At 34.2% G+C, this 18,297-nt stretch overlaps 1 protein-coding gene across 3 annotated transcripts in view; it reads left to right on the forward strand.

Annotated features, from left to right (window-relative positions):
• Positions 1–18,297, forward strand: part of EPHA5 (EPH receptor A5) — a 340,313-nt gene that overhangs the window by 180,950 nt on the left and 141,066 nt on the right. The window lies entirely within an intron of this gene.

Raw genomic sequence — 18,297 nt, forward strand, 5'->3', positions numbered from 1 at the left:
GGAGTAATTATTAGACAGGAGGAAATACAGGTCTGCTTGTGCTATGATTCCCCCATAGTTTCCACTCAGATATTCAATTTTAAGTAAATCAATATAGGAGGTTCCTTTCCTGGTAAAATGAAAATCAAAGATAAACTATGATTAAATTAAGAATTCAACTGATTTTGTGAGAAGAATTATTCAAAGCCTATGGGTAATTTATGACTTGTTTTTGTCAACAATAGAGTATCTGGGTGGGAAGAGGCATTAAATGTCACTCCCCTCTATTCCCTAGCCACAGTTCTCAGTCCATGGGCATAAAATCACCACCTCATCAGTACCCCAGGTTGATTTTCATCAGTTAAGACATTGTTACCAGCAGTACTCACAATGAAATAGGATGTGTTTAACTGAATTGAATTGGACTTAGCTCATATAACATTAGTTAAATTTTGTAGGTTTGTAGAATGACTTGGTTGACAAGAGAATGCTGTCTGTAATCATGTCTTAGCCAAAATAATTTGAATTGGTGAATGTGTCAGGTAAATCAAGCCATTACTTCTTAAGAACAAAAGACACATGCAGTTGAGTTCATAGTTGCTTCTGATTGATCAAACTGAGGGAAGTATTCAAGAGCAGCCTGGGTAATATGAAAGTAATTTAGTAATTCACTAATAATCATTCTAAATATGCTAGATATTCTTGTCCAGTTGCATAGATGTCCACAGCATTTTTTTTATTCTGAAAGAAAATACTGCATACACATATCCCACTTCCCTAGATGAATCATTTGTATTTTTCTCCATTTTCTCCTTAACCAAGGTAGAACTAACACAAGTGTTAAAGAACTGAATAGGAATAGTGAAAATTAAGTTTTCCTTCATTCTAGAGATAGGTGCTGGCAATACTGTTATATGTTGATATTCATCACAGTATCTAGATGGCACAAGTGTTCAGTAAATGCAAACTGTCTTCCCACATCAGAAGAACATTGACTTTACAGCATGTGATTTCAGGCTCCTTGTGCAACATCTTTCAACTTTACATGGTTCTGTGTATGAATCTTCCATTAACATATTGAAAACATGTTTGAACATGTATTCAGTGACTGAATACAATCACTAAGAGTTGTATTCCTTAGGGAGAATAATTTCTAGTTTGCATAACCTCAACTTACTTGAACGATATTTCTCTGCTGAGCTATATATAAGAAATGACTGTATACTTTTAAAATGACATACTTAATAAATATTTGCTCTAGTTGTCTTTGGTTTCGTAGTCTGTACAGAGTGCAAAGTGTGGTTTTGATGTATAAATACCTTAAATACCATGAAAGAATAAGTTTCATCCAGCTGTTCAAAGCATGACTAACATGTAAAACAAACGTTTGTATTCATAGCAGACGTTTTGTTGACTATTGATTGCTGATTTTTTCTGACTTCTCAGGATACACATACTGTAAAAGGCTTACAAATCTATCCAAAAAAAAAAATCAAATCAAGAAGACATTTTTCTCAGTATCTGACATTTTAGGTGAACCAAAGTCTCAATTTTTTTTTATATTTTTATTTATTTCTAGGAGAGAGAGAAAGAGACAGTGTGAGCAGGGGAGGGTCAGAGAGAGAGGGAGATACAGACTCCGAAATAGGCTCCAGGCTCTGAGCTGGCAGTCAGCACAGAGCCCAATGCGGGGCTCGAACCCACGAACCGCGAGATCATGACCTAAGCGAAAGTCGGACGCTCAACCGACTAAGCCACCCAGGCGCCCCCCAAAGTCTCAATTTTAACCAAAACTGTTAACTTGAAATAGCTCCCAAGAGGTCTTATATTGAATATCATTGTTGCTGCACATTTATCAAGTACCAGCAAAACAGAAAGTGGGCTGTAGTAGTTTTTAATATTTGAATAGTTTTAAGCATTAAATTAAAGGAAATTATTTTTGCCATATGTTTTTATATAAAGTTTCAGCAAATTTTAGCTTTACTTTCAATCTTTTTAAAAGACCTTTTTCTGACAAATTCATTTCTTTCTTAATTTGGTTCAGATTTGTAATTTGTTTTGGCATTTTCTGATTGATTTATTTTTTTTGTGACATGAACACAATATGTTGTTGACTAAAATAACACACCATCCTTAAAATAGCTTAATAAATGTTTTATTCATTGTCTTACTGGGGATTGTAGCCCAGGAGACAGTATTTCAAATTGCTCTTAAGAATTACTCCAAAGCATGTCATTTTACAGAGGATTATATGCAAAAAGGGAATGGATATCTATCCTTGCAACAGTTCTCCATCATATGGTTGCATGTCACTAGGTATAATTGGTCTGGTTGTAAAAATTAAGGTTTACTGAGTTCTACATAGACATGTGAAAAACCCTTATAACATCTCAGTACATTATGTTTGATTCTTATTGGATTATTCAAAAACATTGCCTGCATGCCTCTGCTTTACTTATTTTCTGGTTCATCTTGTTTTTTTGTTTCCCCTCGAGGTCATTTGAGATGGTCACAGAAGGCTGACATCAGTCATCTACTATATGTTTTAGTGCATAGTAAGAGATGTCCAGACTCAAAATTATATTTATAAAGTACAAGAAGAAAAATAGCAATTTTTTTTGCAAGATGAGAAGCTTGCATTAAGCCAGGAACTGAAATTGATTAGGTAACACAAGCTAATCAGTGTATAAAAGTAAATAATTATTTTGTGCTGAGGATAGTGATTAAATGACAAATTTGTGGATGTTTATACAGTATTTAAAATATTTTCCCAGTCATTATATCATTATGAAGTCTAGCATCTTGTTCTTGTGAGAAGTGGTCTAAATTCAAATGGTACTTGTTTGCATGCAATTTACTAGTAAAGTCTAAAGGTGTTTTGGGGCACCTGGCTGGCTCAGTCAGTGATCAGTTGATTTCTAGGTCATGACTTCGAGCCCCATGTTGGGTGTAGGGATTACTTAAAGAACAAAACAAACCAAAAACAAAATATAAAGTTTCAAGAAAAGCTGAGTACTAGAATTAGTTGGACTTTATGTTCCTTATAAAATGAAGCGAATAGTACTGAGGGTGGCATAAAAGCATTGTAAAATTGTGAGGATTTTCATGGTCAAGGGAAAAAAACCACATCTGAAAGTGAAAGAATGAAGAAAAAAAGTAATTTACATGATGGTAAAGGAATGCTGTCTGTGGGGAAAGAGGAAATGATAGTAAAATTCATTGGGAATATGATAATTGTGTAAAGATCTCTTAACAGATAGGTTGCAAAGTGGATAAAATAATGAATATGCAAACCATGAATTATTTAAAATTCTTAAACTTAGGAAAGGGATAATATTGACTGAGTTTCTCCAGCTTTCTATTAATTTTATATCTCTATCATTCAATACATTCTTTCAAAAAGTTGAATTACACATGATTATCTTTCCTTCTAAAAAAGTATTTAGATTATTAACATAACACTTCTGCTGTTCTTCTGTTTTATGTTTAGGTTATCTAAAATGTCTATCTTCTAGTTAAATGGATAGATGCATGAATGGATAGATATATAAATAGAGATTGAGTGATACATTAACACAGTGTGGAAGTTAAAATTCCATTGAGAGCAAATATCTTTAAATTTTATTATCTGCTCACAAAATCATGTGCATTATCATAGTCTTCCATGAACATCCTTAAAACAGTTTTTCTAAATAATTTTGCACTAGGCATACTGTATCAATTGCTAAAGTTTATATATGTATTTATATATGTAAATAAAATATGTATGTATTCAGGTATATACAAATGTATATTTTATCCCAAGAAAAAATTACCTCATTCTAACAGCAAAAAAATAGACAAACAAACCACTATGCAAAGTATTACAAATTAGTATGCAAAGGTATAGATTTCTAATTCTGGAGTATAATAGACCAAACTTTAATTGTTTTGAATTAATCTGAGGCTCTATCCTCAGAGGGCTTGGTTGACATCATATGATTTGCAAAATGGAGCAAACATTTTGGAGGAGATAGCCCAACTTGTCCCAGACTATCAGAAATATCACTAAGAAAGATGTCCTTATGTTTTGATGGTTTTCATATCTTGGTTCCTGCAAAGGTACCTGGGGTACATGATAATCCTATTTAATCAGGTACTTTCAGCTTGATGCCATTCATGCAGTGGACCAGCATGATGTCTCATTGGATGTTGAGATGATAAGGTTCCTTGAATATCAAATTATGCTGTAGACCTGGAAATGTAAGAGAATGCTGAAACAAAATGGTGAAAGTAAATTGTTGCTCTTTCCATGGTGGCAGCAAATGTTTCCTGGTGGTTTTTGTTTTTTGAGATGTTAAAGAAAAAGTTCACTGTCATCTGTTAGACCATACTAAACAATGATGATGATATTTGTTAATTTTTGCCAGTGGAGAGATCATTTTGGCTGTTTTGTAATCACTGCCTGATTAAATATGTTATTTGCCAAGATTAGTTGGTCTTCTACTCAGACCAAACAAGTCATATAATGTTCATAACCCTTATTCCTTATTCTTCCATATTTTTTATGGTGGCACTAATTTCCACACAGATATGATACATATTTGCCCTTAGTCTTTTTATAAGATGGAGATACTTTAGTTTGGCCATTACTGTAGTTTTAGAGCTTTTATTTCATGGACCTCAGAGTCAAAGAAAAATTTCTTCCAGATGCAAGGTAAATTTTCCAAATATACACCAATGGTCTGGTCAAAGGATCAAAGGATACAATGGAGAAGGCATCACTATGCCAATTTTAATATGGGCTCAGGACTAAATTTTATTCATCACATTACCCCCATAACATCCTCTCAGATCAGTGTTTCTGAATACACAGGGTTTAATATTAGCTCACACATAGTATTCCATAACTTGTGAAAGGTTTGGTCATTTACCCCTCCCCCTCCTCATTTGTTTAGAAATAGTCAGAAATACTTTTCAGAAAAGCTGAAAGGCAGATGTACAGTATTAACATATGTTGCTATTACACAATCCTTCTTGAAGGGCATTCACCCTTATTACTTCACTGCAGCTTCAACGTCATGTTCTCAAGTATAGAGAATAGAAATGATGGAATTCTCTTATAAATGTGGCACTATGGATTTATTTCTTATCATTATGGTAAAGAAAATGTCTTCTGGGCCCTTCCTAAAGATGTGATTAGTGGATAGTTTCATACGTCTTGAAAAACAAATTCCACTTTAACACTTCTTTTTTTAGCAGGTCACATAATTCCTTCTTCTGCATTTTATCAAGGAATTCCCAGTTTTTGAACTTTATTTAACTTTAGCTACCTTTTGGTCCAGATTTTGGTCAACAGATTGAAGAAACATTTAGCACTTGTGCCACTGACCTGGAGAAGCAAATTGAATCCAGAATCACTAATCATGCACTTATACTAGCTTGAATTAGATGGTTTCTAGCAGCTATGCATCTGAGAAACTCATAAAATCCCCTTTACACACATTTCCCATGATTGGGCAAATTTAAGTTATAGAATCTTGTGAGTTTCTTATCCAGGGAGCTTCTTGCCTCAGTATAGACTAGATAACTGGCTTTCAAGTTTATATCAGTATCCTGAGTTTGGATGGAGTAATAGGTTTGCACAGGAAGAGAATTGCTTCAGTCTATCAGTTAACAATCTTAGATAAGGTGTGCGTTTGGTAATGAAGACGTGAAGGAACCACTTCCTCAGTCAGATGTGGAATAGCTGAATCAGGTAGCAAGAGACTCCCTAAGTTTTAGAAGTTGAGAATATTTGGAATCATCTGAATTCTTCCACATATCTGCATTTCAGTGCTCAGGATTTCATTTGTTTCCAATCAGTGGCCTCATTTTCTCATAAAGCAATGCAATAAGTTCAATTATTTTTACAATTCAGAAATTCTGTGGAATAAGACTTGGATTTTGCTATGTAGCTCTGTGATCCTTTCCACTGTAAGAGGACTTTTGGCAGCTCAGTACAATTTGAGCGGTAAATTAATATTTTAAGTTTCTTATTTTATTTCTTTAAATTCTGTAGTGTAGTTGGATATAGCCAATTCTTCCCATAATTCTTCTATTTCTCATACTTTTGTAGTACTAAAACAGGTGGTATTTTGTCACCCAAAACATTGCCTTCAAGAAGCAGTTTATTTGAGGTGACCATGGCTGATGAAATGTATGCCAGGCATTGTAAAATTATCACCCCTTAACACTAAATAGATCTTTGCTACATTGAAATACAGCCAAGTCAAGTCATAGGTTCTATATTCCCATTCACTTTAAGACTGTTACCTGACACATTTCTCTTTTGGGGACAATTTTTGTTTTTAATGTCTGTTTTCTTGAGAACAAAATCTACTCTGGATGATTTAAACAGAAGAGGTCTTTAATACAGGATATTAAGTGGCTCATACAATCGTTGAGAAGAATAGATTCAAAGATTAAAGGCTATGTTTCCAGAATAAATGCTCAATACTCTGACACCATATTGGCCTGATGAAGGGGAACATTGCCACTGCATTTGTCAAGCAGTAAGTGGCAGGGACTTTATTGCCATTACTGTTGCCCCTAGTGTCAAACCTTGTACTGAAAAATCTTCTGTATTGTTGCCAGAAAATATTCATATTTTGCTACCATCTTCACCAGTAAAAAGCAAAAAAAAGAGAGAACTCCATGAAGAACCTGGTTTCTTAAGTTGCCTATTGGAATCAATATCTTGCCTGGGCAAGTCTGTTTGATGGATCTCAAGTGGTATACCTTTTTCCAGCTGAAAAGAAATCTGGATTTTTTTTTGAGTTCTGATTTCTATGTTGGAGAGATGAAGTTTATTACCTCAGTTTTATAAATACATACAGGGGCATTCAAACTATGATATACAATGAATTTATTCAAATTTGAATAAAATTTCTACATAACAATTGCTAGACAAGTTATCTCTAATATTTTGGGAAAAGTTTTTTGCTCAAGTAATTAAGATTTGTCCATCCAAACTCTTTCTTTTTCCCTTCCTTTTTTCTGTTTCTCTTTTCTTCCTCCCTTCCTTTGTTCGTTCATGTATATATATTTATGTTTTTTGTGATATATTTTATATCTTACATATATATATGTATTTGTATTTCAAATTGTGAGGGTTGAGTTAATAAGATGTCTCAACTCATGGCACATTGCCATCCTTGAACTACATAAGGCTGTCACCTGGTTTATCGATTTTCTTATGTACCACTTTTGTCTCAAATCCATTTGTCATTTTCATACACAAAAAAGCAGATTCTTTGTATGTTGTGGTGTTTCTTCCATTGTTGTTCATATATATCCTCATCAAATGTTTATTTAATATTGCATACTCATTTTTATTTTAATTTAATGGTATATTAAATATTTTAACTCTCTCTACTCATCTTTTTTCACCATAATCTAAATATTTTGTGGATCTACCCATGTGGCTTTTGGCTATCTGATGTGCTGCCTGTAACTGTCACACACTCACTATACTCTACATATCAGCTCACCCACTAACAGATATCTGGATTCTCTGACTACCCAATCTGTAAACATTTTTTTTTTCATTTTAAATTCTAATCAGTGAATTTCATTCAGTATACAAAAATTTTATTTTAGAAAAAAGAAAAGAAAATAATAAAACTAATAGACCACATTTTCAGTTATTTTCCCATTTCCCTGCTCCATGTACCTAATAAAGTTTTATTGCCTTGAAAATGAAACACAGAGTTTCTACAGTGTGTGTGTGTGTGTGTGTGTGTGTGTGTGTGTGTGTGTGTGTGTGTTTGTGTTAATCTGTTGCACAGAACAGTAGATTAGTATGTTGGTTATGTTTCTAGATTGTGGAGCCAAACTTTTTGGTTTCCATTCTGTCATTGCCTCTTACTAGCTGTGTGACTTGGATGTTACTTAGACCTACCAGACACTAAATGATAGTATCTATGACATAAGATGGTTGCAAGGATTAAATGAGTTACTATCTACAAAACAATCAGTGTAATTCCTAGCACGTAATAAAGTATTAGTAAATGTTATATAGCAGCATTTAAGAAGACTTTCAATATTCTAGATATTGTTGGTCCATGGGGGAACTATAAGATAAATAGGTTTTAGAATTTACAAGTATTATATAGACAAACTTATGGAGGAAGTAAGTAAGGTACAAAGAAAAAAAATTCAAAGGCAAAAATAAACACATACAACCTCTAACTCTACAAGTTAAAAAAAAGCGGCTGCTTCAAATTTGAAGAAATAAGGCAAGAATGTTATTTCCAATGGTGACTGTCTTCAATGATTTTCTAAAACACTGGGCTTTATATTAGCATTGAAGGTTTTCTACTTTTGATAAAATAACCAGAGCAATAATATAAAGAAACAAGAAAATAAAAGCTTCAAAGTAAGAGCAAGAATGGGGAAAACACTTTGTAAATTAAAATAATAATAATAAAATAAAAATTAAATAAAAATCAGACTGAAAGCTCATAAAAACAAACAAACAAAAAAGAAGACAATACTTTTTACTTGAATCAAAATATATTCAGAAAAAAATGTGAATTTTGTTAACTACATCCATCATTTTTGTGTGTGGATCAAAACTAATTTTGGTCCATTATTAAAGTTTCGAAGGAAAAATATCTAACAGACAAATTTTATATTTAATTACATATCATAGACGTCTCTACATTGTCCACATACGGATGCTCCTGTGACCAGTTTATTATTATGGCTACCAACAAAAAGCTTCTAATTTTGCCCACTGAAGCCACCCATCTACATTGAAACTTGGCTTAAGTGAGGTGCAAGTTCTGTGCTTGTTCCTATGCCTATTTGCTGTTCTGAAAACATAGCTCAAAGATGAGGTTCTAGTCTCATTAGTTTGTCCATAATTCATCTCGGACTTATTTAATAAGGATTAGTGGATGGGATGCAATATTTTCAGAAGCCATCAAAATTCTTGTTCGGTTCAGTGGCTTTAGAAAGCTGTGAAAGATTCATCTGGTTTTTAAATAGGCACTTCAGAGTCTTCAGTTTCCTCTCTTTCTCCCTCTTACGGACTGTGGTGAGGACAGACGGTGATGGCCAACGTGTTTCAGCACTTACTGTGTGCACATTGCCATGTGCAGAACTTGATTTGCGTTTTCTTATTTGATCCTAGCAATATCTTCATGACATAATATTATTATTATTCCCATTTTTAGGATGAAGAAACTGACGTTTAAAGATGTGAAGTGCTTTGCCCAAGGTCACAGATCTAGTAAGTGAGGGAATAGGAATCTAAACTAAGAAATTCTTACCCTGGAGCCATGATACTCTTAATCACTAGCAAATATTGCACATGCTATTTCCTTTCCCTGAAACTTATTTCTTTACGTCATTGTCCTAGATAGCTCAGTCTTCTGATCTGCTTAAATCACTGCTTCCTGGAGAAAAGCTTTCTCTGCTTTCCAGCTTAGACATACCTCTCTAAATATAATATGGAGAACGAAGCACTGTAGCTCTTTCCTCTCTTGTCTGTGTTTCTGGACTTTCCTTAGGGGTCACAACAGTGCCTAACACTTGTGTTTGTTCAAACAATTTATACATGAATGAGTGTGATGATTTCTATATTATTCAAATTAGTGTTATAATTCCAGTTACTGGTAGTGATGTTGATATATAATATGTTTTAAAGATTTTTGGAATTCTTCAAAAAATTTTGTATCAAAGTTTTGTTTGAGTTGGGTGTCTTTTATTTGTTTGTTTGTTTGGTTGTTTTAAAATTAAGGATTCAGAGGCAAAGCCTTAATTGTAATTCATAGGTTTACATTCTACAGGAGTTTAAAATAAGGTATTGTTATTTAAGGTCCACCAATTTGCTTGTGTGCCTGCTTTCTTAACCTCTCTTCTTTAGACACTTTAATCTTGACAAAAGGTTTTCACTGAGGATGACTGAACCCATTCTAGAGAAGAATTTTATGTAATGATTGCTGTGCTATTTAAAGGCAATGCATGGTATTTTCAGTCTTAATATGTTTAAGGACTTCACACCTCAATTTGTGATTCAGTATATCCACAGGAGGGCCTGAAAATCTGTATTCTCCTCTCTCTCTCTCTCTCTCCTCTCTCTCTCTCTTTCACACACACACACACACACAGAGTCAATGATTCTGGTGCAGGGTATGTTTGGCCCCCACTTAAGAACAAGTATACTTGTGAGAGGTTCTGCTATTTCTTTCCTATCCTTCCTCTCTAGGCAAATAGTGACAACTCCTTAATCACGTTTCCCTGATGTTGTTTTTCCCTAAAGCTGTCTACAAAATATCTGCTGACAGTCTGTTTTTACACCAGCAAGGATTTTGTTAATACTATTCTTTGCCTCTAATCTAGATACTCTATTCTGCCCATTCCTCACCTGCGAGCTGGTTTTAAACTTCTCTTTCGTGTCAGTTCTGGTTGCAAACTGATTTCCTATTCATCAGAAACATGGTCAATGATCCATTTCTTATGTGAACCATCAAACATTCTTGTGGCTTAGCTCAGAATCAGAGCAGCTCAGCATTTGAACTCTTGAATCATTTATCTCATTGGCATGTATGCTATGAACTTATTTGCGTAAAGATGCATATTGTAGATTGATATGAATAGAATATTAATTTCTTTAAAACCTTTACTCTGAAGTGCCATTGCCCTTTATCACTAGTCCTTGAGAACTAAGTTCTGAAAGCGTTCCCAATGGCCTGGTATCATGTAAATCTTCTTAGTGTGCTCTTTAGATGTAGTATAGTAGTGAAACCAGAGATGCAAAATCATGTTTAAATTAAGCGTATTCATGCTTCCTCTATTAAGTTCAAAATGAAGTTGACTTAGAAACTGAAACTTATTTTTTGCACAATTTATTGGAATGACTTGCTCATGTTATTTTCCCAAAATTGACTGTCATGCATTCAAATACCCAGTATTTATTCAGTACTCCTGCATTCATTATACTTTATTGAGCATTCTGAAAGATACACAAGTATTCGAAGACATGTTTCATCCTTACAGGATTTAATCTGTCCACTGAAGAATTAGTTAAGATCTAATAAACTAAAACAATTATAAAGGAATTGATGACAATTTGGGTATTAAGGTGAGCAATAATACCTTTAGATTCATCTTTGAATGACATTATGTATTCACTTGTTGACTTTACATTATCTTTTTTTTTCTATTTTGTCTTCCTTATCACATGTACATCTGTAAAAGCATTCATTCAAATCCACTTAGTCATGATATACAGATGCATGTATTAAAAATAGATGACAAACCACTTTTTAACTGCCTTTATGTCTATTTAAATGGTCATGCCTTATTTGGTAAAAATCAATAGAGCATAATAATCTTTACTGATAATGACCTGCTATTGAGTGATATACTAATACAAAATGAAGTGAGAAAAGAAATATCCTAAGATTATTTGTGGAGAGCATTTTCATTTACTGTTTTATCTAAATTTATTAATAATTGAAAGCATATTTGATATATTATTGGAATACAGTCAGAACAAATTTCTTATTTTGCAGTTGACTCAGTGATCTCAATATCTTCTTTATCAAAACAAGCATCAAACTTGAGGAATTTTTTTGAAGATATGAATATTTTCCATTAAAAAATATACTTTGAGTGCCAGCTATTTGATCTTACTTTTTACAAATTTTCCTCCATTAGTAAGAAAAGAGAGTCTAGTTCATTTAATCTTCAAGACTCGGAGGCTTGAGGATATGACTTGCATTGCAAACTGATGTTTAAATTATGAATAAAGCAATGATTCTCTTTAAACTTGTGGTACGGATCAAGTATAAATAAATATTATTGCAACTGTGCAGTTTCTTTGCTTTCATTATATCTGCTTATTCAAAGTACATGTCAGGATGCCTAAAAAAAAGACAAAAAATAACAAGCATTGGCAAAGATGTGGAGAAAAAAAGAACTTTTGTGCACTCTTGGTGGGAATGTAAACTGGTGCAGCCACTGTGGAAAACTGCATGGGGGAGGCCCTCAAAAAATTAAACATGGAAATACCATGTGACCCAGTAATTACACCACTGGGTATTTACTCAAAGGAAAGGAAAACACTAATTTAAAAAGATATATGTACCCTTCTGTATATAGCCAAGATATGGAGCAACCTAAGTGTTCATCAGTAGATAAATGAATAAAGAATACATACACACACACACACCCATTAGAATATTACACAACATTAAAAATGAGATTTTGACATTTGTGAGAGCTTAGATGGACCTCGAGGATATTATGCTAAGTGGAAAAGTAAATATATGATTTCACTCCTATGTGAAATTTAAAAACAAAACAAATGTATACACAAACGAAAAGCAAAATCAAACCTATAAATACACAGGCCAAACTGATGGTTGCCAGAGGGAGGGGGGTGGAAAAATGAACAAAATTGATGAAGAGCAGTGAGGGATATAGGTTTCCAGTTATGGAATGAATAAGTCATAAGAATAAATAGAATCAGTAATATTGTAATAACATATGGTGACAGATGGTAGCTATACTTGTGGTGAACATAACATATAGAGATATTGAATCACTCTGCTGTACACCTGAAACTAATGTAACTTTGTGTGCCAACTATACTCAAAAAGTTTGAAAAAATAATAAAGTGAATTTAGACGATCTCTATTTTTTAAATGGTTTTTATTTTTCCCTGATAAAATAGTAAATGATATTAAAAGATAAAATTTTTATTATCCTATAAATTATCAATCTGTCAGGTTATAATTTCTGTTATCAATAGTCTACTTTCATTAATAAGGCTTCCCTTGTTATTAGTTATACTTAACCAACCCTCTCCCTCTCTCTCTCTCTCTATATATATATACATATACATATATATTTTTTTTAATTTCTGAGAGAGAGAGAGACAGCGTGAGCAGGGGAGGATCAGAGAGAGAGAAGGAGACACAGAATTTGAAACAGGCTCCAGGCTCTGAGCTAGCTGTCAGCACAGAGCCCGACTTGGGGCTCGAACCCATGAACCGTGAGATCATGACCTGAGCTGAAGTCAGACGCTTAACCGACTGAGCCACCCAGGCGCCCCTTAACTAACCTTCTATAGATATAAAGGGAAATAGTTATATTTTATTTTGTTTTTGTTTTTTTTAGTTTATTTATTTATTTTGAAAGAGAGAGCATGTACATGAATTGGGGGTAGGGGCAGAGTGAGAGAGGGACAGAATCCCAAGCATGAAGCCTGACATAGGGTTTGATCCCAAGAACCATGAGATCATGACCTGAGCCAAAATCAGGAATTGGATGCTTAACTGACTGAGCCACCCACGTGCTCTGAAATACTTCTATTTTATACAGGAAAAATAAACTGTCTAAAAAGTAAATTGGTAGTGTTTCAAAGTTATTATTGGTAGTAATGGAAATTGTGTTAGTAGCTTAGTGAATAATTTTTTAAACAATCAAAAATTATGTATGAGAATAAAAGGATTCAAAGATTGAATGAGTAATTTTTAACTTTTTTAAATATGATGCTTATATTGATACTTTCAGAGAGATGCAAGTCATTCAGTTGTCCATAGGATTTATGTGTATCTTTTTGGGGACTCGGACTGAAAACATTAGTGGCTTGTACTTAAAACTGTGAATCACACCTTATGTATTTGGTAGGAGACTTTAACGTCCTGTAGTCTGACATTTTACTTCTTAAAGTGCTATTATTGTTTCTAGCACTACCATTACTTTATATATTTTAAAGAAAAAAAATCCAACACTGTATATTACTCTGCTGCCTTTAATCAAGAAAGATAGTATTCACAAAGTTGGTTATTAGATATAGTATTCACAAACTTGGTTATTACAAGTCATCAGAGAAAATCTCCTATTATGTGTTTAGAACATTTCTCACAGTCTTTTTTAGTTAGTTCCATATGAGATGAGTTTCTTGGGCTCAAAACTCTAAGGAATTTTATAAGGACTAACCATGATTGTTTTGAAAAACAACTACTGTTTGTTAGAAAATGACCTTGATGCTACAAATAGACTCTGGTTTAACAACAATTTACCCTTCCTTGATTTTCTTATTTGTTTTTGTCTTAGCAGTGTGAATAGTTTTTTCATATCGAATCAAAACTTACCATAAAATTCTTGACTAAATGTTTTTTACCCTTAAAAATGTTGACAATAATAATAATGATTGTCGTAAAAACACATGATCCTATATGCCAAGTTTTTCCAATTTTATAGAGACATACTAATTAAATGTATTTACCCAAATAACAAAATTTTGGTGAGATTGGAAATAGCAACATAATTTATCCTCTATAGCTGAAACTCATCTACTCCCAAATAGTAATGCAATAGTCCTTACATTCCTCATCTGCATTCAACCCTCACCTTTTGTTCTAAGAAACTAAAGGATCTCATATTTCATCTAATACAACCATGACTTTGGTTTTTTAATTCCTCTATATAAGAGCTATTTTTTCTTATATAATATTTTTTAAAATAAAAAAAAAAAACAGAAGAGATCACCCATTGATTAACTTATTTATTCCTCACACCAATCCACTGAAATACTTAAACTCTAGTTTGCACACAATTAATAGACTAGAGCTTTAAAGTCATGGTTGCCTGACTCTACAGTAGCCAGGATACTGCAAGTAACATAAATTCTACTAGAATGTATTTAAACAATACAGGGAATATATTTCATCATTGAAAGGTACAAGTTTCAGGAATAGTTTGGTCATGGATCAGGCTCTATTTCTCCAAGATTTATATTTCAGACCTCTTCTGGGTCTCCTTTGACTCAGGATGGAATTCTCCCATGGTAGTAAAATGGTTGTAGCAATTCCAGACCTCATATAACACATTGTACCAGAAGGAAAGAAATTTCTCTTCTTCTATTTATCAACTAAAACTCCTAGATTTCATTCACAGGGGCCAGTTTGAAAGAGTGAACTCAACCCATCACTGTTATGAGGTCTTGGGAATAAACCAACTGGCTCATTCCCCATGGACCACCCCATGGTCTTTCCAAGAAGGCCCCAGAGTTAATCCCATCAAAACTCTGCAACTGTGGCGCAATAGAAGGTACATGGAATACATTTGTGGATTAGAACTCAGCTTGTTTTCTTAGCCACATGCAGTGCTCTTTATTCTAATCCATAAATGTTTTATGAAACGTTGTCTAGTAGTATTTCAAGTGTCTTCTTGAAACACTCAGCTCCTAGAATACCTAGCCCTTCTTTTTTTATAATTTTTATTTTTAGTTTTTTTGTGTTTATTTATTTTTGAGAGAGAGAGAGACAGAGCACGAGCAAGGAAGGGGCAGAGAGAGAGGGAGACACAGAATCTGAAGCAGGCTCCAGGCTCTGAGCTGTGAGCACAGAGCCTGACATGGGGCTCGAACTCACAAACCATGAGATAATGACCTGAGCTGCAGTCAAACGCTTAACCAATTGAGCCACCTAGGCTCCCCTCTTCTTTCTTTTTGTTAATAAATTTATGTTTTTACTTTTGTTGCATTTCATTTTGTAGTTTATTTTATTATACCTATTAATTTGTACAATTTTAGTGTTCAAAGTTCTGCCCTGGAGCCTTTTCTTTTCTCACTTAAAAAAATTAGGATGTTTCACTCTCCACAAGCATCCATGACTGTGTAAATATAGCAAACTCACCCAAACTCATGACTTAAAATTATAACCTTTTTTTTTTTACAATATGATGAATCAACAGTCCTATATATTACTCAGTACTCATCACAAGTATATCCTTAACCCCTTTATCAATTTCATCCATAATAAATGACTAGTTTTTTATTGTTTAGTTTTGAGAGAAAGAGACAGACAGAATACGAGTATGGGAGGGCCAGAGAGAGGGAGGGAGACACTGAATCCGAAGCAGGCTCCAGGATCCCAGTTATTAGCACAGAACCTGATGCGGGGCTCGAACTCAGGAACTGGAAGATCATGACCTGAGTCAAATTCTGATGCCTAACCAACTGAACCACCCAGGTGCCCCAGTAAATGACTATTTTTGTTTATCAGTCTACGTATCTACTAGATATTTCATCTTGCCTCAGACCACTTACTCATTCCTACACAGCTATTGGTTGGATAGATGACTGTATTAGTTTTCTATGGCTGTTGTAACAAATTAGCACAAAATTAGTGTCTTAAACAACAGCATAAATTTCTGTTAAGTGAGAATGCAACAGGATCTCATTAGGCTAAAGTCAAGAATGTCTAAAATCCGTGTTTTCTTTGGGGGGCCCTAGGAAAGAATTGACTTCCTTGTCTTTCCAGCTTCTAGAAGATGCCTGCATTCCTTAGCTTGTGGGCCCCTCCCCAACCTCTAATCCAGCAATGGTAACTTAAGCCCTTTGTGCACTTCCTTCCCCTGACTTCTTCTTCTACCTCCTTCTTCACTCTTACCCACCCCTGTGATTATCTTGAATCCACCCAGATAACCCAGAATAATATCCTTATCTGCTGATTAGCAATCTGACATTTATCTGCAACTTTAATTTTCTTTGCCATATAATGTGACATATTCAGAGGTTCTGGGGATTAGGACATGGACATCTTTGGAAGATGATGATTTTGCTTACTACAGTGACTCTGTTGATTTTGGCTAAGCTCTCCTATACATTAGAAGATCAGCAAACTGATTTATTTAGGAAGGCCTTGGTTTTCTCCATATGGTATTTGTCTCTTTGTTGAAGTCAGGTTTCCAGGAGAAATAGGACATCACATATTGCTTTCTATTGGCTGAAACAAGTCACAAGGCCAGTCCAGTCCAAAAGATTCTGCAATCACATTAATGACTCTGGTTTATTTTCTAGGCATGGAAGCTCTCTAGTGCTTTCTGACATCCATATGTGTTGTTCTGACTGGTTGGCATTAAACTATTTTTCTCTTGCTGATCCCACTGAGTGGAAGACAGTTTCATCTCTTTGCTTAGGTTTGTTATGGGTGTGGTCCATTTGAAAACAAATGGGAGAGCCAACTCACTCAGCTTCAGTGCCATCTCTTTTATATATTTTTGAATAACTACCTTGTTTATCTCTTTAGTAGTTAAGGGGCTATCACTTTGGCATGTCTCATTTATGCTTTTTGTTCCCAGATGTGAGAAAGATGTGGGGAATTTATGTGGACAACTATCAGGCCAAATACACTAGAGTGGCTTGCCTAGAAGGAAAGGGATGTGCTACAGAAAGAATGACTCCATCCTGTTTGACTTTAGTAACAGGACTGTTGCCCATAAAAGTTAAGAGAGAGAGGTAACCTGTACAGAAATTCTCTGTTTACAATCATTTATTATCTGCAAATGTTTGGGAGTGGCCATAATCCTGGAGACCTTTTTGATGTTTTGCCTCCCTCTTATCCACTCCCAACCATCACTAAATCCTACCCATTCTATACTTAATGCATAATTCTTTTATTTCCCACCCATTCCATTGTTAGTACTCTGATCCAAACCACTGTTACTTTGTAACTAAATTTTTGCAGTGGTTTCCTCATTAATCACTTTATTTTCCTTTCAGACCTTCACAGTTTATTTTCTACATAGCAGCCACAGGTATGTCTTTAAAATGTGTCAAAAGATAATCACTTTCTTACTCAGAACACTACAGACACCCTATCTTGCTCAGAGTAAGACATGCATCTATAGTGGCTGGACTTCTATTGCTTCTCTGGCTAACTTCATCTCCCAATACTTTTTACCCACTTACTTCCTAGGTACAGTTGTCTCCTTGCTAATCACTGAACTTCCCAGGAATGTACCAGCCTCAGGACTTTTATAGTTGCTGTTACTTCTGCCTAAAACCACCTTCCCCCAAATAACCATACATCTTTCAACTTTAGCATCATAAAGACATTTTTCTCAAATATTTTTCAGAAGTGTTTCATGACATCCTATTTGAAATTGTACGTGTATGCTTTTTTGCATATGTGCGTGCACGCGCACACACACACAACTTCCTTCACTCTGACCTTTTGTATTCCACATATTGAGGTTTTTTTTCACAGCACATATTACTTTCTAACACTATATAATTTATTTAGTTTGTTGTTTTTAATCTCACCTTGAGGATGTAAATTCCCTTAGTGCAGGAAGTTTACTATAATTTCTTGCCAAGGAAGGTGCCTGTACATAGAAAGGACTTGATAATTATTTGTTAGAAGAATGAGTGAATGCATGAATAACTGAAATTCTTGAAAGGTATATTTTTACAAATACATATTTGTCTTTGAAAATCCCAAGATAAATTGTTATATCAAGCAAAATAATTACCTCTTCTTTCTGCTCAAATTG

Source organism: Crocuta crocuta, unplaced genomic scaffold (assembly GCF_008692635.1).
Source record: "Crocuta crocuta isolate KB4526 unplaced genomic scaffold, BGI_CrCroc_1.0 scaffold192, whole genome shotgun sequence".
Taxonomy (NCBI): Eukaryota; Metazoa; Chordata; class Mammalia; order Carnivora; family Hyaenidae; genus Crocuta; species Crocuta crocuta.